The following is a 24,815-nucleotide window of genomic DNA, read 5'->3' on the forward strand; positions in this document are numbered from 1 at the left end:
CTTGTCTTCCACACGCTCAATTTCATGAGATTAACTTTGAAGCGTCTTTTTAACTAAACATTTTCAGATACAAGTACCTCGATGCTCTCTTATCGATAATTAAAAACTGTATCGATCGATGTATAGTAAAACGACGTATAGTTCCGCTGAAGAATTCAAAGATGGGCTTTGAAACGCCTTCATCATAAATCTCGCGGTCATCGTAAGACATCCTCCTCGATACGAAACAAGTCTTATGCGAAACATTTTTTTACCATAACGAATAGATACTTTGCGAGACAATTGCGTGGAAGTATTCAAATAGGACACCCTGTGTATATTCGTTTCTTCGTCCTCGCAATTCCTATACAGGAATAGCTCCGTCGAATATGAAAGGAAATATTCAGTTCGCTCGCTGGCGTTTGCTTTCCGACGCGAGAAGTGCATCACGGCCGAAGATTGCCGAGTAAATAAGAGATATTGTCTTCCGGAAACACCTGGAAGTCACTTCGACGGAAACGCCACCATGCCCGATGAATATTTCACGCGCTGAATTTTCGTTTCGTAGCGGAACACTGAATCTATAAGTAATTTCGATCTCGCGCGAGCGCTCATTTTTCGATTGGAATTCGTCGAAAGGCGGTCCTCGTTCGAGAAGCAATAATACACTCGACAGAGCCGGAAAGTTGAGTTCACCGTGATACGTGGTGTATAGGAAATCTGATTGAGACGGAAGGGAATCGACACTCATAACTTTGTGATTCTTTAGGAATCCTTTTAGGAGATTGCTTTCACGGCTTTCTAGTTATAAATATGTCAAAGAAAGTGAATTCTTTCGAGTATACTTCGGAGAAGCAGTCAAATTTGTCGTCTTTCTAAATAATAATGCGCGTTCCAGTAGCGAGAAATATGATTAAATTCCGATATCACGAGATCGGTATCGTGGAATAGTAGAGTTAATCAAATACTTGATGATAGAAGATAGAATGATAAATAAGATGAAAATAATGGATGTTATAGGATCTTTTATTTATTCAGAAATATTAGAAATTAGGCTTTCCAATGATTTCTATCCTATATGATATGTTTATTGATCGATAGATCTATTTACAATGGATTAAACGGGAAACGATGGTTATTTAACGTGAACTAAATACAGTAATGTGTTATAACTAAGACAACTACAATTCACAACTCACAACTAATAGCTTACAACTCATAACAACTCGGAAACTCAACTCTCGACTCCTCACCACTCGATTCTCAACTCACGACTACTCCACTTGACTCTCAACTCGACTCTCAACTCACGACTACTCGACTCGACTACTCGACTCGACTACTCAACTCGCGACTACCTTAACTCGATTCTCAACTCATGACTACTTCACTGGACTATACTCAACTCGATTCTCAACTCACAACTACTCCACTGGACTACTCAACTCGACTCTCAACTCACAACTTCCACACTCGACTCTTTAGGTGACGACCACCCGGTAAAACTGCCAGGTCCTTTTGGCCTAACGGCACTTAGGACTCTTCGCAATATTGCTTATGGTTCGGCCGATATTTCTTAGGCCATTTGTCCACAATACTACAATATTATAGAATCGTATCAAGAAATATTCGATCTATGTTCGAATGAGAATTAGTTCTTTCTATGAGAACAACTATCGTTATGAAATTCAGAATTCGTTTAATTAGGTAAAATTCTTCCGCGATGTAATTACATTCGGTCGAAATTAATTTGTATTTTTCAAACATAATAATAAATAATTAATAATTCCACAAATAAATAATAACGATTCATTGGTTCGTCGTGTATTAATTTAGATACTTGAACAAATTTAGCGATATATTGTGATCATATTCATCGTATACTGTAAGCAAAATGTACGGAAATTGAAAAGATCAGTCAATATTAATTTTATTAAATTTACAATAAATTAGCCTTGCTCGGTTTCGTGAATACATTAATCAAAATGTCTACGCATATCCAATTAAAGTTTTTAAATCTTAATGAAGATACCATCAAGTGAAACTTTATTTAATCGCACAAAACTGCTGCACAAATAAATTAACAAAGTCAAATTCAGAATACTAAATACACAACTAGTTTAATTTTTGCAACTCTACTCTGTATATCGACATTTTACGACAGGATAATTGTTATCGCGTTGTAATAGAAACTTTAGAGTTAGAAACTTGCTTTTCTTCGATATAAAGATTAATAATAATGTACCCAACTTAATAACAACTTACTGAGAAATTAAAATAATTAAAGCTACAAAAATAATTTTTATCCCGTCTAGATAAAACTTAACAATTTTGAACTTACAGCTTTTTCTGAAGCAACGATAACCATAATGACGCATTACATACAATCATCACATATTGAAAAGTTGAAGGACGATTTTTATCCAGCATTTAAATCTTGAATTTCTTTCTTTCATATAAAAAAGGCTTACAAAATATAAACTTCTCATACTTGTGCCTATCTTCTCGATAATATTATTAATTTTGTTCATAAAGATTGGTAAACGTTCTTCCAAATAAACTAAGGACAATGACAGGAAAGTTCAATTTGATAAAGTAAAAGACATCGTTTCTCAACAAAACGAGCTTCCTCTACCGATGAACTGCGTATCGAAGTTTTTACAAAACTCCTTTAAATAATCAGAAACGAAATACCTTGGAATACATTGGAATACAAGAACCATTTGAAACTGGAATTTACGAAAACGACAACTTATTTGCGAAAGCAATCATAAAGCAACGTCGCGAAAGAAACACAGTAAGTTATCCAATGAAATTTTAATTTTACGAAAGTATTAGGTTGTCCGAAAGGTGTCTTTATACAAACATGAAACCTAATCTGTCGAACGTTGTAATCTTTATCTTGACAGAACAAAATGGATCAATACAATAAAATAATATAAAACAGAAAATGTTGTCCATCCATTATTTCCTTATAAAACGAAAGAAACTTTTCGGACGACCCCATACACAAATTTTTCTTGAATTTTGTTACCATCTTTTTAAACAATCCAATAAATATCTGGCATATAACGAAGGAATATAACGAAGAAATCATTTTTCTGGACCAGTCAGTTCGCATTCTTGCGAACCTGACCGCAGCGAACTTATTACGACAATTCTGGAACTTTCTCAAACTACATTTCCAACGTGCAGATTCCTCGTCCCTGGAAAATTCTTCCCTTTACAGAGCCCCAACTTCCGAAATAACTTCTGTAATTATGGTTATGGCCGATTCAAGTTTATCCGCGGAAGGTATTTTCCGCCGTCAAACCTATTTTTCAAGCTTACGTCCTATTTTCGTCAAAGACAACGGCTTTGTCAAGTTGTTCTCCGCCGGTCGACGTGGCGAACTATACGTCGCCTCTGTAACCTCGTCTCGTTATAATTCATGAAATTTCAAAAAGTTCCGTGCAATAAGTACGCGTAATACACGTTGCGAGTTGCGCTCTTAGCGACTTAGCGACTTGCGAGCTGGTCAGGACGCGAACTTTGAACTCGCTGAACCTGCGGTGAGCACGCTATTTATTCTGCTTTTACAATAGACGACAGACTTGGTAGACGACCAACTTGATGTTTGTTCGATCGTCGAATTGAATTAATTCGACGCTTAGACAGGGCAAAGCGATAGATGCTAAGTGACTGTTTGTTAGACGCACGAGTTAAAGACGACTGACAAGTTGGTACACTGCAGACCGAAGATCGTAGAACGATGATGAGTCTTTGGAAGTTTGTTTTCTCGCGGAAATTCGGTAACACGCGGATTGGAGAATTTCTGAGTTACTGGAACTGGAAAGCTCAGAGAGGAACACGATAATTGGTCAATTTGGAAAGTTTCGTTTCATCCGATGTATTGTATTAATTAAACTGGAAACGATTTCTTTTTAACAAGAAGATAACACAGATCTGTCGATCAGAACAATCAATTGGATTAATTAGACGCTTTGTACGCTCTGTAAACCACAGAAATTCAAAGCAGTTCACGCGTACCAAATGGAAGATTTAACCGTAATCATTCGTTGGACACAATAGACCGATAAACTCATTTTACCCTCCTCTGCTACCGATTTACATAACCTTTGTGTCAGCTGCACCGATACGATCCACGCTGAAAGGAAACACAAGACAGAATATGTACAATTGCCATTGTAAAAGTGGATGCAACGACGACTGTAAGAAACAATCGTAAAATTATTTGAAAATAACGAGGAAGAATTGGATCTGGTTGAATGACACGTTGAAATATAACTCGAGACGTCGATGGAACAAAATTTTAATGAAAATTCGGCCTCCATGGAACAGCATAATTTGTAATGCATTTACCAGCCACAAACACTTGACGGCAGAACTGTGAGGCAAAATTCGACAATCGGTTTTCCCAACGTGCTCCCACGAGCATTTCTGCTCGACGACTGCAACAAATGCATCTCCATTCCGGCGGCGTGGTTACCAAGCGCTAAGTACAAAGTTTTCACCGTAAGTTTCAACGAGCTTACGAAACTGTCACCAGCTAACTTGCAAGCGCATCGCTTGCGTGGGAACGTAGAAGCCTACGTCGATGGCGCAGGTGTTGATTCTTTGACTGCCTTCCTTGCGATTCTTTGCTACGTCTGCTATACAGCTATTTTCAAAGCTTGTCTCGTAAGCCTGTGAAACAGCTGTAAGGAAAACGATCGAGTTGTGTATTATATAAAAGGATCGACCTTAATCCATAGATTGTAATAATATTGCGATATTCCTCTAGCCAGGAAGAAACTCTTAAAAATATGTCTGTTCAACACTACAACTACTTCGTGTTATATTTTTTTCTCCGCAATGATGTAATGACTTTCGCAACGATAAGCAAAAGAATAATATAATAAATTTTATTATAATACTTGTCAAAGTGTAAAAGGGTCCTGCAATCTGTTTATCGAACCCCAATTAACCAGTTTCCCCGTTTCGTACAATTTCCCACGCGTTTTTCAAATTTTTACCGCGTATCATTCGATATGATGATATCAGTTATCAGAAAAATTCCGGATCGATCGCTAGATCGCTAGATGCTAACGCTAGAAATACCACAGCAGTCAAAATGACTGGTTCTACAATTTTATAAATGTGTCAACCCTTGTTTAGGGATCATGGTTCCAGATTGATCAATAACGTTGAGGTTGAGGTTGACTGACTGAAGATCGAGTGGATGAATTTGTAATAGAAAAGTATATTGAAATAATTAAAGGTACAAGTATAAGTATAATGTATGAGTTTATGCTGATTCAGATCCTTACTCTCTTAGTGTTACTAGACAATGGAATGATAGGGAGCACGTTCATATATTTATAGCAAAAGGACATTACCAAAAAAGTTAAGCTTGTAGCTTGGGCTAGAGACTACAGGGAACATAAATAGAAATCTGTTTATTAGTTCCTTTGCTCCTAGACCTTGCAACTCAAAACATAATGTATACTCAATACAATAATATGCACCGCTCCTTATTTAGAATATTTCTGAGTAATAGCAGTCTCTAGGTCATAGATATACACAAATAAAGATGTAGAGTTTTCCTTCAAGTAGTTACTTCAACAAATAATACCAAAAATGTACTACATAACATAGAATTTCTACTGTAAGAAAGTAATGAATCAATAAATATAAAAATATTTTATTATTACGTATTTTTTGAAGACCAGTGATTTTCACTGGTTTTAGTAGAAATAGCTTCGTTCAACTATCGGTAGTTCTAATGTTAATCTACACACTTAACGTCGTTCGTAGTTCTATCTATACTGTGTTCTTCCTATCGGTAGCTTCGAAATATGGCGTAAGTGAATAAATGAAAGATCTTATTTTATCCAAATTCTATCCCAAGGAATAAATATCAGAAAACTTTTTGAAATTTTATTATCGTCGTGAATTAAGAAGGACTTTTCTTAAAACGGAGCACAGAAATCGCGGAAGGAATTGCATATTGAATGATTGTAATTTTGCTGAAACTCAAAAATTGTCGTTTCAAATATGTACGATCTCTGGATCAATTTTTCAATTGAAATATTGCTTAATGGAATCGAAAGATATTAAATTTTGTTGTATCTAATAATACTTTCATCCAGGGACGAATAAAATGAACTAATTTTGATAGATAGCGAATGTAGAAATATTTTCATATCGAATGAAACTTTCATCCCTTAGAAACTTTTATCCCCGAAACTTTTATCCCTTAGAGCAAAGATGGTTGCAATTTTTCTTGCTTTTTTCCTCACTAGCCCGAGATAACGTAATGTCTTGTCCTCAAAACCTGGCACATAAGGCGCGTATTACCATTATCCGCGTCCATTTCACGGCAAATACAATTCTCGATGCAGCTCAGCAGCGCGAGCCGTCATCCATCTTCATCATTTTAAAATTTACGACCGGTCATATCTGGCGTACCTATAAAAATTTCTCGGCATAGAAAATCGCTAGCGTTATCTTTCAGCCCTAAACATCATCGTCACGCTCTACTTTCTCCTCTAGTCGAATATTCATACTAAACACACAAAACAATTTTTCACGTTTTCAAGGTATACTGTAACGCGCGTGTAAGAATTTTCCGTTGCGCTATCTTCCAAAAGTTGAAAAAGTAAAATCGCGAATTTACTTTGAACACGATCCGACACTATGAACGAGCGTATGGAGAATAATTTTCAAACGTAGAATTCAACGTAGCACGTACAACGATGGACACAAAGCGAGATTACTGGAAACTTGCACTTTAAACAGCTGCAGTCGAATCGCAATGAATGAAATTTAATTAATGACTGGTCGATCAGACGCGCGCTCAGAAACTTGTAGAACTTCATTCCGCCGAGTTCCTTGGAATTTTCAATAATCTCTGATTAAAGGGTGCGGCTTTTCGAGTATGCTGGATCGCGCGTACAATCGCACGTCCCACGTTCGCCGGGAAATTTGTTAAGTAGCGTTGTTCGTGGAAACTGGAACGCGCAACGAAGAAACTGTAAATCCCTTTACACAGTACCGTGTTTAGCGAGGAAATTCCTGAATGGTACTAATCGATTTTCTAAAACAATTTCTCTCTTCTGGTAAAGGTATTTTAGGTAATTTTCAATTACACGGTAATTTATTAACGCGATCATTGAATTATCTATCTTCTAAACCAATTTCTCAGCTGGTAAGGTATTTTCCTTGATCTTCCACTATATGGTAATTTATTAGTGAAATTGTTGAATTAACTAATCTTAGAATCAGCGCAAGAACAGATAAAGTTCAGATTTTCCGTGAGAACAGTTGCAACTTTATCGTTACGCTTTCTCTTGTAAATGTTTCTTCATTCTCTCCATCCTGAAGTGTATTTTTCTTATTTTAATTGTATCCTAAATAGAGATTAAGTCGAATGCAATGTATATTTGTTTGAACTTTTGTAATAACTCTATGGTAGCGGTAAAAATCAATTCCAAGAAAAAAACTTCAATATTTGTATACACGCGCTATAACTAAATTTGTTTGAACTTGTCAGTTAATCGACCATCGAATACCTGAAATATCGCGCAGACAAATGCAGTTGTACTGTAGGATCTTTATTACAATTAGTTTATTTGTAATAAATGGATTAAACAGATGTTGATTAAACAAGAAACGCGAACTAATCACAATAACGTATTATAATTAATTAAGACAACTAGATAGTTAATCTGCAACTCTCGTCACCACGGATCCAACGCTCTCTCTCACGCGGACCACACTCTCTCGACAAACAATAATTCAGGGTGGTCTCAAAAACAATAATAGGATAGGCTAGACACCCTGCATACCACAGCCATCGAAACAATAATCAAAAACTCTAAGGTCTTTAATAAATGCACCTTGGTATGTTAGCAACGAAACAATACATCGCGACCTTAAGATACCCACAGTTAAAGAAGAAATATCCAAGTTGAGAAGAGTTAACAATCACCAAAACCCATTAGTTATTCAATTATTTGACACGACGGATCAGATCCACAAACTAAAAAGACAATACACTTTAGATTGAAGCATTAGATTCAACTAGAATCAAACATACTATGAACTCTCATAATTCAAGTTACAGTAACACGCCAAAATAATTTACTTATTAAATTCTCAATGAGAATTGATTGTAAATAGTCTATCAAATAAAAAAAAAAAATCGAAACAATAACCAAATAGTAACGGAGTAGAGGTTTCTGAGATACACCAGACGACAAGCCCTCCAGAGGGACTAAAACCTCAGTACTAAAATCCTCCAAAGTAAGCGCTCGAATCAGTCTGTTAACCCCTTGACCTATAACCACGAGCGAGACTCGTGGTAAGGGATTTGTGCCATAAACGGAACGCACGACTCTGACTCTTGGTAATTTACAAATTTCTAGTGATTCATTATCCACTTTGAAATAATAAATTGTTTTTGTTAATTGATCAATTGATCATGATTACGCCCTAGACGTTTTAAAAATACTATTTGTCCTCGAACGTTGTTTATTATTTCACAATTCCTTTTGTAGCCCCTAAATATGCATGTCATACGAAGTATACATCTTGCGTCAGTTCGGGCACACGGCTGAACAGATGAATGGCACAGCGTGCGACCGAATTTCTCGCTTACTGTGACTCGCGCGATCGGCAGATAGCGCGTAGGCCAAGGGCTTAGGACATTTTGACTCGGCCCCTTGTAACACTTTGAACCGTAACTCTGTTGGATTTGCATAATAAATTCTATTATCATACTCAAAGTTCAATTTCTTCACCTTATTCGTGAAACGTTGGAACTGCGACGCGAGGAGATCACCGGCTATCTATCGGTCTCGTGATTTCTTGTGACTCCGACGTGACACTAGCAACAGTATCTGACTTCTGACCCTAACTTCTCGATTCACACTCTCTCGCTTCCCAACTAACACTTTCTCTGGCTTCTTAACCGACACTGACTGTTAATTCGTCTTTCTCCCTTAGCATCCCTTTGTCTTTTGTCTTAGCCCCACCACGCACGTGTTCCGCAACCCTCGTGGCCAGGGTCCTCACGCAGTCCTTTCCCACGAGACTATTCGATCGAAGGACCGACGATGCATTGTTAGGCCTATCGGCACTTCGGCTTTCTCGCGATATTGTTTATTGTTGTATGAAAGTGTTGCGCGCGCTATAAAAATGATTCAAAATATCTTTTCTCTCGTTTCATTGTTATAACAGGAATTACAAGTAACGAATTAATTGCAAAAATTAGATCAGATTAAAATAAATCGCATCTTTCTCTTTTGCTTCAGTTTTCTCCGAGTAACATACACAAGTTAGCCGCTGCAACGCTCGTACCGTAGGTTTTACTCAAAAGCTATAGTATCATTTCCTTCTGTATCCTTTCCGAATACTTTTATCAGAGAAAATCTAATTACCACGAGGATCCGAGAGAATTGTAAATGCAGTCGCGAGTCAGCATTTTAACGAAAATTTCAACCTTCTTTTTTCTCTATCGAATCTATTCGAATGGATTCACTACTATTCTTCGTGGTTAAACTGTGGAGGCAAGAGGTCACCAAGTAATGTTGGACTGCCCAGGGCTTTATCCGTTGTCCGAGATACGATCAACTGTTCTTTCTGGAAAATTGGCAACCACTTTTCGCTACGAATCCGCGGCAACGCCATGAAAACGTATTTGTTTGATGTTTCTGAACTTAGAGCTTCGAATTTAGAAAGTTGCATACTTCAAACTAACCATTTGTCTAAGATATTATCATTTTGTAATAATTTCCTTCTTTCTTTCCAAATTGTAATTAACTATATAAATTTTGATTAAAATGGGAATTCAATTTTGCAAAGTTTAATAACGTAATTATGCCAAACATTTATCAAGAGCACAGGGTATTCCATTTCAAGCTGCAATTAATTACATCTCAGGCTGTAAATTATTTAAAAAAATTTCTCGTGTACACATTTTTATTAAATAAAACGATACTAATTCGAATGTCGAGATCAAAATCTAATTATCCTTAATTGCATATAATATCATTTGCATTTATGTTACGAGAAACATCTATTATCACCTTATGAAACGAAAGAAACTTTTCGGACAACCTAATATCTGGACGAGGTACACAAAGAGCAGCGCGTAATGCACCGTGAAAATGCTGTTCACTGTTTCGGTAAAATATGTGCAACAATTTTAACGTATATACTCAGTCAGTCACAAACGAATACGTACACCCGTTAAATATAAAATATCATGGTAAAAACGTTAGCTTTGTGAATTTCGTTAGCACATTGACACACGTGTACTTAAAAAACAACACCATTTATTCGTTTGCATCTTCGTAAAGAGGAAAGGCGTAAAAAGATATAAAATATAAAAAAAAAGATAAAATAAAAATAAGATAAGAAATAATCATCGAAAATTGGCAATTTAATTTACATTTCAATTTTATTCGAAGAAACGACATTCTGTACGCCTAAAGAATAATTCCACGAATGCTTCCACAGTTGTGTTTTTGGCGTAAATACATACAATACATCTCTGTAGCAACGAGTACGCGGCTATGGCTCTACTTTGTCCTAGAGTTTATAGAGATACACGTGACCGGTTGACAGACCTCGTTAATCCTCCGTATGCGACTCCTTCGGAGAAATAACTACGAACAAAATGTATGATACGTCGTAAAAAAAAAGCAGGAACGACCAACGTCTCGTAAGTAACTGCATTTGCAGTAAAATTGTTACATTCGTAAAACGACTCGCCTTACGTCGAATAACTTTCGCACAAAATATTTCTCTCTCGCTTCATTGCGAGAATTATTGATCATTTTTATTCACCTACGATACGAGATATGGGAACTCTACTAAAATATACTACTATACCAAATAACGCTATACTAAATAAGATATAAAAATCTGTAATATAATAATACACTAAAATTGAACCCGAGAACGATTAGAATTGACTTCGCGTGGCGCGGTATAAAAATAAAAGTTCCGATGGGAAAAATTGGCGAAGCGAGAATTCTCCAAGTGAGAAATACCTGTATCGGCGAAAAGTTTCTATAAGAGTTCAAATATTTTCACGAGCCATTGTGCGTAGCTGGATTCCAGAGCCGGCGTCTATTACCTTGACCATTTTTTCCTTGAAATGACATTCTACTTGTTTCCCGTACGAAATTTTTCACTCTTCCCGATGGTGAACATTTTTTCGCTTTGAGTCGTTTAGTTTTTACTATAACGGCGTTTGAAAAGTGAGAAACAGTGGAAACCACAGTTCGTGATCCGCGATGTGATTGAGTCAACTCGCCTTTCAGTTAACCAGCGAAAAAATTACCCCGTACAATAGAAAGTTTCACCAAAAGCTTCCCTCGAGTCTCGTGATTAAATTACGGAATTTCGAGCAACGTATTGTTCCACGCATTGCGTTTATCGGCGTACGTTTTCGTTAATAGCGCGAAAATTTTGACGCGGCGCGAAAAAAGAAAAAAGGGAAACGCTGCCAAGAGAAAAACGGCGGCGGCAAAACGTGCCTCCATTAGGAGTAAGAGCCAGTAGCCAGATTCTCTAGTGTTCTCGGCGAACTTTATGCAGCTTTTTGTCACGTTCGCCGAGAAGAGCTACGGCAGCGCAAGAGGATATAGTTCTTGTCGCTGTCAAATGCAAGATTATCCCTTCTGGTTCGCTGTCATTTGGAACATTCGTGTTTTACGCGAGAGAGAAATATTATATCCACGCGAGCCTCCGCTTTAGATTGGTTGTCGCGCACCTTGAATAGAGAGGACGTGTTTTCGTAATAACGCGGGTCTTTTCTTATTTTAGTGGCCGATGAATGGATTGAAACGAATAGGGAAATTTACGTTGCCACGTGTTGAATGCGCGAATTTATGCACCACTTTTGTTTTCGTTGCAACGAAGGTAAAAACATATGCGATATGAAAGCGAGAGGGTTCGGAATATACAGAAGGAAAAAAAAAGAAATAAATTGTTCGTTTGTTACGATAATAAATCAAAATTATGGAATAAAGTTCGTTTATATGGGATTTGCCCTTTCGAAAACCGCCTTCAATTTTATTGAACCTTATTTTCCAAACTTTCGAGTAAAATTGAAAATTGAACGATTTATGATAATTCCGTGATTCGTATCGATTCGCCTTGATTCCGTTCATTCCTCGTATTTTCGTCATTTCAAATTGTACTGGAACGTGTCAAGTTGGGAAAAAATGATTAATATCAAAGGTCTTGTTAGACGACATTAATGTTGCACAAATTGGAATATTCGCAACACTCGTAGTAACTGGGGCAATTATTTATCATTGTGGATGACTATTTCCAAACTTCACGCGTACGTCACGCGGCCCCAACTTTCCTGGATTTGACTTGCAAAACCATTTGTAAGGAGCTCGCGAAATTTCTCTGCTCATTATTCAAATGAACTGTCACGTGGTTATAAGGTAACACGTTAGCTGCCTCGTACTCGCTACACTTTTAATTAATCAAATGCGATGACTCCCAAGTTCTTGCAAATGGAACACTCTCTCGAACCGAACGACGTCCAGCCTTACAACTTCTACCAAGGATCAAAGAGAAGATCGTTTAAACGAAATAATCACCTCCAATAGACTACCTAAATAATTATTAACAATAACTGCCTAAATAATTATTTCTAAATCGGACAGACGAATAAATAACGCGATCGAACTGCAGAAGGAACATGGTCGTTTAACTATTTCCGAAACGAAATTTCCCAGGGTTCTTTTAAACACCGCTAGAACCGTATGCCGTCGGCAAATTACAGAATAATCAACGCAAAGTAGATCACAGTGGCGCGTCTTTATTATTCGACGCCTGGAACATCCTTTCAACTAGCGGGAGGAATCCGTTGAAAGCGGTACTCTAATTCACGTTTCCAAGCCGGTGACGAGAGCTATTAAAGTTCATGATGCCGCTTTTACATGCAGTTCCATCACTTTCGAATGGTTAACACGCGCCAACCTCGCGTTTCATCGTCAAACGTATCCTTTCGTCTCTCTTGTTCGTCCTTTTGAATGGAGAAAGGTGGTGAAAGAGAAAGAAGAAAGGGAGAGGGATACTAATTGAAGAACACGAACGTTGACGACTAATGATCAGGCGGACGCGAAAGAAAAGCTCGCGACGAATCGGCAAATTGAATTCCAAGGACTAAATATTGTAGAATCGTGCGTTTATTCTTTACGAGACGCATATCGTGTGCCTGGTCGAGGGATTCGTCGACGTTGAAAAAAAGGGGAAACGATACGAGAGAAAATGAAATTTTTTGGAAGAAGTCAGAGAGAAAAATGGGAAATGCGAAGAAGGATTATGCTGGATCAGCGTGTCATATTCCTTGGCGCCTGTCTTGTAGCAAATTAACGCTGCTACGGACCTCGTTCCTTTATGTCGCAATTTCTTACGTCCATCTAACGAACAAGACGATTTTTAAAGTTTGAAGAACAACTTTAACAGACGCTTAAGGAAATTAACGCCGCAACTACGGTATCTAGATATTCTACCTTGGTATAAATCGGTATAATTCGAATGATACCGATCGAAGAACAGTCGTAATTAAACGAAAATTAATTTTGGCCGGAGATACGGCAATTAAAAACAATTAAAAACAATCTGAAATTTGGTAGTTCTAATAGAACACAGGATTGGATCTTGAATGATGCAAAGAACGCGGCTGGTGTTAAGAACGTCGAGTTATTCAAGAAGTGGCGTGACTAGGACAAATAAAACTCTGTACTAAATTCTACTTAGAGTAGAATATTTCAGATAGAAAATTATTAAGTAAATTGACCATTTATTAATGTAGTATCCAAATGGGTCTTTAGAGGAAAGGACAAGCAATGATGTTTTGATTTAATAAATAATATTCGAAGCAACGAAATGCTGTCGTACGTCTTATTCTCATACGCGGCTTTCGACTTCCCGATTCACACTCTCTGGCTTCTGCACTCGCTCGCTCTCGCTTCTCAACTCACACTGCACGCCTTTTGCATCCGTTCTCTCCGGCTTTTCAACTAACACTGCCTTTAGCCGTCTCTTTGTCTTTTTCCGTCCTATCGGACACGTGTCCCGAAACGCCCGTGGCCAGGATCACGCAGGCCCTTTCCACGAAGCTATCCACTTGGAAGGACCGACGACGCATTGATGTACCCGACGATGCCGCGGCTCTCTCGACTTTGTTTACGGTTCGGCCGATATCTTAGGCCTTTTGTCCACGATACTACATTAATGACAAGATTTTTCCTTTCAATAGGTAGCTAATAGTTTCTGGGTTTTTGAAAGCAAGGAACAAGATATCGTCTGCATATATCGTGTACTATTGCAGCAATTAAAACTATCTTTGAATTTCCACGTGCTACACATTCGTTTACACTGTTCTACGTATTAATCTCGTAGAAAAAACAATGGAAATACCGTGTTCCTTTTCCTTTTAGAGATTCTATCAAATTCACCTGAATTTATTTAATCCTAGCTTAGTATCTAGATTAAAGAACACTCGAAATGTATTTGGCCGCAGAAACGATACAGCTAAATTCGACTTTATCCAGCGATAAACGTAAATCCAGTCGTAGGTTTGGAAATTTATTCGGCGCGCTACCTTAGCCAAATTCTTTTCTCCGCGATCGAATAAGTGAGGTATATCTTGATGGCGATACCAGCGGAGAAATCGATTAACGAAATCGTGTAAAAACGTTTCGCTGTGAACGTTCCCAGCACGATAATACGAGGCAATTATAAATGCATTTCGTGTTTTCATGATAAAGTCATAAATCAACCGCGATACATAATTATAATATGCATCAGTTTCGTTCACGTGAACATTTCTCGCGTACGAAAGCATTATTTGCCGTAAATCGTGACAGAATTTATAATATCTCGTGTTTGTGTGAAACGTTAGATAGCAACGACGTTAATTAATAATAACCTTAAGAATTATTTTTTTAGCGAAGTGATTTTACAAATATAAAAGGGTAGACAGGAAGACAGATAAAATTGTTGGAAGGATTTCGATGTTTATGGAGAATTTCAAGGGGCAAAAAAATGCGCACAGCTCGCGTAATACGTTAAAACATATGACGTATTTAAAGCATAGCATTCGTTAGAATTTTTCATGAGCGAAACGTAGCTCTGTTTAGATTCCACCGTGTTCTTCATTGCGTTCATAAAAATATAAAAATACTCAAAGTTTAATAATAACAAAATATGTATATCCGCTGTGAAAAGTAAAAAATATTTACCAACATACTATATTTACGTACGTGGTTCTTTCACCGCTATTATTACTAATTATTTATCATCAATATCGTTGTACATGAACGATAGTACAATATTTATTTTTCCTATTTATAAACAAAGACTACAAAGCCTTAAATTACAATTACAATTAGTACTAAATATATAGGAAATATTTCGGACATGTTTTGCGTTATAGCGTTTTACATAACAACATCAAGTTTATTTAACATCAATCATAATGCAAGTAACTCGGTTGCCACAGTTTTAGAGTTGCAGTTCCAGAAATCCTATATACGAATATCATGTTAGCGTATCCTGCACTTGAAAAACAGGCAAACATCATTCACATTGTTGAAGAAGTAACTGAAACGTATCCTCAACAACAGCTGAATGCCCTACACAGGCTTTGCATTTATTACCGCAAAGTGTGTCTATTTCCATAACGAAATGAAATAATAGACCAACTGTTAGCAGAGTTTCTTGATAAAGACTTTTCTTTAGAATAATTTGCAAAACATACGGAGAGCAGGTCGAATACATTCCACAGCAATCTACAAAATAGAGACATTCCAGTCTGAAACTTTTATTATCCAAACAGAATATTTTAAACATGTAGATGTATCCGAACGTAATGTTTCGTAATGTATATCGTATTTTACTAGAGTTCCTATACAGTGTATTTTTCCTTTATTCGATCCAGTGAATTCCGATTAAATAAATTTAGTATGAATCTAATGGCGTTCTATCGGGCTGGCAACTAAGTGATTGCGGTTTTCGTCATTAGGCGCTAATGACAAAATCCGCAATCACTTAATTGCCAATCCATCAGTTATCGAGACCAAGTACCACGCAATTAAAAATATCGAAAGTGGTGTAAGTGGCATGGAACTAAAAAAAGGAAAACACACGGTGTTGGAAAAGTCACAATCACAGACATTGAAAAACAAAAACGTTGAGGATTGTCTGGAACACGTGGATTCCTCGGATGCTGACGACAGTAGAAAATCCTTAAATACACCGATTTCATGAAATTGTTTTATTGCGATAAAGACGATAATAACGACGATTTCATACAAATGGAAATAGCAAACGAAGGTGGTACTGGAGAAGAAAAAGAGCTTCGATGGTTCCAAGTACAGAAAGAATGTAGTTCTATGCAGTTACTTATATCGTTGAAAGAATTATGTGACTCAGCAGGCAAATAGATACGGAATCGGCAAGTATTTCAAGAATCTGTCGATTGACGTTGGTCTGAATTCGAATAAATGAAATTTCGTATGAAAAGAGCGACTGTTGTCTGTTATCCGAGAATCTCATCGAATCTTGTCAATCTCGGACGTAATAATCGCTAACCCATAGAAGATCGTCTAGGAAAAGTTAATATGAAATGGAGTCTGGTCTTACAAAATTGCAGCTTTTCTCACTCGAATCTCCTATAATTTTTCGTGTAGAAGATAAATGAAAATAAAAAGGGAGGTCCTTGGTGCAACGAACAACGTTGCTTTCATCGATACATTACAACGACTGCACAATGAGAATATAATTCTCGGTACACTGAGCATGCAGCTAATGAAGTGCAACTGACTTTTGTTTGGTAAAGGATTATTAATATTCGGGTAATTAGAATTGATCGAATTAACAATTAATTACGACGTTGATGCCGAAGATAATTTCGATATTGAATGTAAGTGTAGTGATACGAATGTTTGATGATAATGTCTCTTGACGGTAATGGTTAACGATGATAATGCATCGACGGTAATAATACTCGGAGATAACGATGCTAATAACGCGATATCGTTAATTTCCTCGTTTCGGATCTTAATTTATAGCGTTTGGAAAACCAAAGCAGAGAATTCGATGGTTTGGTTTTCAACAAACTTCGTCGTCTTATGGCAAATTCCCATCTACTTACTTGCCACTACATTTTATGAAACAACGCGAACATTTCGTTTCACGGATGGAACGATATTTTGCATGTTATAATAAACAGCGATAATTGCTGTTATACCCGGATGAAATATTAATCGGCGATAAAATATCCACGTAATTCATAGACATTCCCTAGGCCCTGGACTATCATCGAACTCAATTATCGTACAGTTATACGTGTTCAATTTAATTAATCCTTGGAATTATATCAACAAACGAATTAATTTAATAGCGATACGTAACATATCTACGGTTAAAATAGAAATCATTTCTAACTCATTTATTCTACTTCGAAACTTTGAAAATAGGTAGCTTTGGTAGAACGTTTCTCTTCTTAGCAGATTAAATAACAGAAATTAAATTATCTGGATACTCAGGCGTATTCTAATTACGAAAGAGAATCCAGATTCTACCTGGATATATATTGGTCAAATGACGCAACATTTTCCAGAAGCTCGCGTGATATAAAATCGAAACGCAAGTTTAATGTCTTACGACATCAACGCACGTTAACATTCGTATTCGTACGAGGTAGATGGTGTAACGATTTAAAAAAGAGTATGTTTTAATGTCAGACATTTTCGAAGAAACGCTATATGACAATTAACGTGTTCGTGGGTAATAAAACTGATGATTTATGTTAGTCGTAGGTTTTGTATATCGTGTCTTTCTATTACGAATTGTAAAAAATGTCTGTTTTAAGTTTGTGCGGAAATTATACGTACGAGGGAATCGTAGTATTTCTTTATCTTAATTTCACTTAAAGTTGCTCGCAACTATACACACGCTCATTTTCCTATTACCTGCTACCTAATTTTCGTTTCAATCAATTTATAAATGACACACGTGCGATACACAGGTACAAGTAATTGCATTATGATAAATTATATTACAGGTATTACTTTATTCATAATTATCACGCGTCATTATATTCTCGCAAAATAGAATTCTTTCGAATAATCTATACTTAGGCGAACACATAACAGAAACGAACTATCAGAAATAATTAATCGATACTATGGAGATGTGTGTAATTTTGTGTGCTACTCTAGATTAGTCGCGTATTAGTGACACAGTTATATGAGTATGAGTGTGTGGGAGTATGTACGTGCACAGAGTCTCGTAAAACAATGAATGTAACTGTTCCGTTGGTAGTGTGGTAAAGAAGATGGTGAGACAAAGAGTGCGCTGAGACGCGTGTAAATGAGTATCGACGAATATCTTGTAAATTGCATATCAAATAAATGTGAAACTATCTTTATATCAATTCTAAGTGTAATGTAAGTGTCCCTATACATTTATTTCGGAGATTATGACCCACAATTCTCGACAGATACGTAGATTAAAATTTCTAATCGTAAACGGATTCATCTTCATCCTTTTGCCACGTAATCTACCGATTACATTCTGCGTTATGGTAATACTTGGAATAAATTATGAATAAGTGAAAAATCTTCGTGTTGTTAATGATACAACGCACGTTACGATTCCATTACGTGTTTCGAGCTACGTATTAGGTTGTCCGAAAAGTTTCTTTCGTTTCGTAAGGTGATAATAGATAAGCAACAATTTCTGTTTTATATTATTTTATTGAATTATGTATGATCCACTTCGTTCTATTTCTATTATTATGTTCGTACATAATTCAATAAACTAATACAGAACAAAGAACGAAAGGAACTTTTCGTACAACCTAATACTTACCATTTTACTATTTCTTATTTTCTTACTATTTCAACTGAAACAACTAAACAAAAACTAAAGAACAATGTCTATTCGTGATTCTTAATTCCTAATACCTAGGTAGGTATACTTGTTTCATTAAAACATTTACGATAATCCGATCGATATTTAAAGAAATGAAACCGATTGTTCGCGATATTCAATTATTCGAGATACAGCAAGTTCTTCAAAACAAGGTCGATCCACGATTCTGTGGCTTGGTTTGGACACACGATTCCGCGGCTTCCGGTAAAATGGCGGTGAAATCGTTGCACCCACGACATGCCAGCGCGATTCAACGGAAACGCGACGTGCTCGTTAACAATGCACAGCCGTTGACGGCTCGTTACGCGGCTTAATAAAATAATGAGCTCACAACCGTAGTTGTAATTAGGAATCATCGATGGAACTCTAACGCGTCAGTGTTGGTAACTGTGTTCGTAACGTCGTTCCAGTTTGGTAACAGTTTTGTAATATTGTATGAAATGTAATATATCGAGGTACAATGAAGTACAATTATTTACGTATTAGTTATTGATGCTTTTATGTTAATTATAAATTTATGTAATACATATATATACGAATAAACAAGATAGAAAAGGACAGTTTCTTTTTTATTATTATTTAATTTGTACTTTACAATTTGCCCAGCTGGACATTTGATAAATTTTTCTAACTTAATTGCTAAATAACACGCGGATGGCTACTCCCAGCGGGTTACCATTTTCGAATTTGACTATTTTATTTCTTTAGTGAGGTCAATGGGGTGTTTTCTTTTTAGTCTTCCTTGTAGAATTTTGTTATTATTTAATTTGTACTTTACAATTTGTCCAGCTGGACATTTGATAAATTTGTCTAGCTTAATTGCTAAATAACACGCGGATGGCTACTCCCAGCGGGTTACCATTTTCGAATTTGACTATTTTATTTCTTTAGTGAGGTCAGTGGGGTGTTTTCTTTTTAGTCTTCTTTATAGAATTTTTTTATTATTTAATTTGTACTTTACAATTTGTCCAGCTGGACATTTGATAAATTTTTCTAACTTAATTGTTAAATAACATGTGAATGATTACTCCCAGCGGGATACCATTTTCGAATTTGACTATTTTATTCCTTTAGTGAGGTCAGTGGGGTGTTTTCTTTTTAGTCTTCTTTCTATGAGAATTTTACTCGCTTCAGCAGCCAGCTGGTTTCGATCTGTTGCTGTTTTTTTCCTTGTATTTTTCTGCGTACCTGTCGATTTCTTCTTTGACCGTTGATATTGAAAAGGATAGTGACGTATACAGACATACAGTGACAATACTAACTTTAAAAAGGATATGCAATTTAGCAGAAAAGATCGAAGAACAAAGACGATTAATAACGCATGTATGTAATACGCGTAACGTGTAACGAATGATCGTTCCATTATCCGATTGTTCTGAATACAATTAGTTGGGATAATCGAGTTCCACTGTAACTGAGAGTTCCCACTTAAATAGAACATACTGTGTGTGATTTCTAACAAATATCTTCGACGGTTGATAATTAACGATACAACAAGATTTAACAGTTGTTGTTATCACGTTAAATTGCAGCGTCGGAGGAACATTTGACATTCATCGGCCCAATAGTCTGAGAAATACGATCGTGTGCCTATTATGAACGTGAACGGTGGTGAAACGCAGCCGGAACGGTCGATCTTTTGCGACTGTTCGTCGTGTGCCGTTAAATTTCGCACGGAAAGCAAACTTGTCGAATGAATGCAGAATCGGTAGACCGCTTGTTCCCACAAAGTTGAAACAAAAGAGTAAATCCACAGGGATAAAATCGAGGCTCGGGTGTCGGCGATTTGATCGGCGCGCAATTCCTTGTCACGATATTCGTCTCTGTCGTTTTCATTGAAATTTCAAAGCGACAAATTGAATTGGATGGTCACCGCCTGCGGCTTTCAATTAACGCAAATCACAAAGAAACGTAAATAAACGGTCGCATTACCCAAAAGTCCGTGACAATCGTTTCGCGAGATACAGTAGTGAAAACCTCGTAAAAGCAGAGAAAAATAATACATAGAATATTAAAAGTGTCGAGCGTTGACGTAACGCTATCGCAGCCGTTTGTTTGCTTTTCACAGATAGAAGTTTGCTTTTATCGATTGTATTTATTGGCGAAATCGATTCGGACAGAGAGCTTGCGTTTGCTGATGGAATACACCGCCATATATCACGTTACACGTAATATGCCATTAAGTAAATTTCGTCGAAATCGGTAATTCTTCTCGTAATAGCCTCTCTGCAAGTTGTTGAAAACGTACAGTTGCTCGTATTAACGTCGTTTCGCGCGCAAAAGCGATGATTTAAGCATCGTGTTGCTAATCCCAACGAAACTACGTCCACCGTCTGTTGTAGCTTGAAAATGCATAAACAATTTCTTCCTAATAATATTTAATTGTACGATGGATTGTATATACGTAGCGGTTGCAATAATTATAGCAGAAATGTCAGTTCTGATGGTGAACGACAGGGGCGTAGCTGGTGGTTGACGAATAACATTCGAATGACGCTTATCGCGTGTGTCACGATTGTACGACCGACACGATACACACGATGGCGATTTATCAATGCTGGGTGTGGCGAAAGTTACGTTGCAACCAGCGATACTGCTATATATACCCTTCCAACAGAACAGATTACAGCTTCCATTTGTTATAAAAATTTACTGACTTTTGCAGATTATCAACAAAGTCGTGTCCGGTGGTATGGTATGGTATGGAAAGCCCACGTTATGTTAGCGCGACGTTTCGCTGGTAATCGGAGTATGCTGATTACGATGGAACATTGTCAAACGATTCTGTTATTATTTATAGAAATTGCGAGACATTTAGTGCAATGATTACATTGTAATTTCTATACCTATACTTCCCTGCATTTGTTTCAAACTTTGCACGATGATCGAGTCTCGCGGCAGAGCTGATAAGATTTCAAAATGCTTCGTACTCGTAACGCGCTAAAAAGAGTAGAGTTTACTAAATACGAAAAAAGAAGAAGAAAAGCTGAAGACTATAGAACGTTTCAAGATCCTAACGCGATAGCCAGGTACTGTAAACAACACGCTGTATGAAGATTTCTGTAGGCGACGTTACAAATACCAGCTCTTGTGATATTTATATTTATTGTGTCGTATTTATTACGTTACGTTTATGGAATCAATCCCTCGATACAAGAAGCAAAACTGAACTCGCAACCACGCGAAAGAAGCGGGCCTGTTAACTGGGAATTTTATTATTATCCGAAGCACAGCTTCCACAGCTTCTAGTTTTACTACTTCGCGGAAAGTTTCACCTCCGCTAAGAAACATTTCTCGCCATGCGATTCGCTGCCAGACACTAAAACCCTATTACTAAGCGAACCAAGCCACGGAAGGGCTTTCGTGACGCAGATAAGAAAACGGTACCGTTTTAAGAGCACTGGTTTGGTCGTGAAACGCGTTTTCAGGAGGTGCAGCAGGTGGAGTGAGGGGGAGAGAGGGTCACGAACTTAAGTCTGTCGACTACGTGTTCGATTACGACCATACGGCGGTACTGAATCTGTGATTAAATTCGATTGGTTCCGACAAACTCAGCTTTGCATAGGTCATGCATTCTCGATGTACAGCAATTACACGTAAATACGACCGTATCGCACGAGTTTCGTCGTGAAAAAGGTAACAGCGTCGCGCAATTTCTGGGAAATGAATCGTTACACTTGTGACGCACCGGAAACGCTCGGTGCACGCGATCAGATTCGAAAAATCCAGGGGTGTTTTTATGTCGCGTTGCAATCTTGCTCCGATAATTTAAAAAAAAAAAGAGGAAAAAAGGGGAAGAGAGAGAAAAAAGAGAAAAGGCAGAAAGAATTATCTTCGAACATGATAATTAGACTACGAATTTACGCGCGTTTATGGGAAATTTAATGGCGTATAAATCTACAGAACGCGAGTGATATGCAATAAAATACTCTCGAGGGATGATACTCGTTGTGACGTTTTATTAGCGAAAATAAATCGCCGATTTCTTCCAGTCTGCTTCAGTTTGGTTCCGTTGATCCGGGATATGATTGGTGTATTAATGAGATTTTTTAATGTTTAAAGAAGACCGACATTGGTTCGTGCTATATAACACGAAAGACTGGAAAACGTCTTCCTACGAGACAGACATGTACAACTATTTCACAAGCAACGAGTTTCTTGGAACGACGTTTCGTTTCCGTTCTCGTTCCCAGTGCGAAATACCACGGGTTGGAGTTCGTGACTGGCGACCAATGATTTGCCATAAGTTTTCAGCGGATTCACTCGAGATTAAAGCGATCACGGAATATTTTCTTGACATCGGCCGGTAACTGCGTCCCGTTATTAAACAACGAGCCACCATCATCGTTTTATCGGAGATTGAGTTTTTAATGGAAACCTCTTGACGCTGGAAACAGGTTCACCAGTTTTAATTTATCCATTTATTCCGTGGTAGGAATTTAATTCGTCGTACGAACTTTAAGATTTCTTCGAAACGTGCGACGTTTACGTTAAGCGAAAGGAGATAAGTTGGAAGGAGAAACAACTTTTTTAATTTCGCTGCATGCCTGGTTTATGTACTTTGTCTTAAATTAATTATTATAGTTTCACGCAGTCTGTAAATTATAATATGATTACATTATTGTGTCGTTCGTTCACTGCCAACAGTTTTCGCATGTTGCAAATTTGTCAAATATTAAAAGGCACGTTGAACGCGTCAAAAGTAATACGAAATAATTAGTAATTTTTCTGTCCAAATTTTCATATCAAAGTAAACATTTTGTCGAAACGTTTTAATTAACGGCCGTACGAATATGGTTACTTTAATTTCATCAAAAACTTTCAAAAAGCTTTCTGCATATATCGGTGTCCCCACCTCCTCGTGCGTTTGATTTAAAAAGCAAATAGGAAGGTGATACTAAACATCAAAAGGTATGAAATAATTCCATATAATTACAATATAGCTATTTTATTTCATACAATTAACAACGAAATAATATTTAATGTAATATACATCGCGCGTGTTTAATCGCCATAATATTAAGTCAAACGTTTAGACGTTTAAACGTAACATTTAGTCACCATATTCTATTATAACACAGATAATATATTATTTTAATATTACAAGTAAGTAAATCCTACAAATGATCTGTGCTATATTTAAAATTCGCAATGTGAACGCGATAAAGAATTCACAGAACAAGAATACAACGAGATATCAACTTGCAACGAATTCGCTAAGAAATGAACCAACGCTGCTGACTGTTCCTCTGTGAAATATCTCTAATCGGCTCACCGACAAATTTACCGAAGCAAGAACGAAAAATAGAAGAGTAATCACGCCCCTCGCACGGATCTAATACTCGTAAAAAATAATCCCGCGCAATCCTTTCTCCAATTCGTTGGAGCTCGTTTCGTTTCGCGAAAATAAAGCAACTTGGTCGGCCGAAAATATCGATACACTGGCAAAAATACAGTTGGACGTATCGATTGACATACCTGAGAGGCAACCAGAATGTCCCCGCAGTCCTGAATACCTACAATCGCGCTCGGTTATTGACCCAGGAGACATTTGTCCTGGCAAATCCAGAAATAGATGGTCGAATGGACGACTGGCCGATGTTAAAAACCACCGGTCGCTTTGTCCCGACGAAACGCGTTCGGCTTGTTGCTCGTTTCTCCGTTCTATTCTAAACCGCATCGAGACGAGCGAAGTCAACCCGGGAAAATGTTGTTACGTTCGATTCGAACGCGCACGTGGCACGAATCGACGTTTAAATGTCACTTCGTACGAGAGCTCTGTGTGTCAAAGGAAAGCTGGATAGATTCCGCCACCAAATTGTGTTCTCTTGAATTATACGCTTTTAATCTTTCAGAGGGAGAATGAAATAGAAAATTCA

General features: G+C 37.2%; 1 protein-coding gene across 2 annotated transcripts in view; it reads left to right on the forward strand.

Moving 5' to 3' along the window:
- LOC100645334 (5-hydroxytryptamine receptor 1A) overlaps window positions 1-24,815 on the forward strand; it is a 116,019-nt gene that overhangs the window by 42,696 nt on the left and 48,508 nt on the right. The window lies entirely within an intron of this gene.

Source organism: Bombus terrestris, chromosome 10 (assembly GCF_910591885.1).
Source record: "Bombus terrestris chromosome 10, iyBomTerr1.2, whole genome shotgun sequence".
Taxonomy (NCBI): domain Eukaryota; kingdom Metazoa; phylum Arthropoda; class Insecta; order Hymenoptera; family Apidae; genus Bombus; species Bombus terrestris.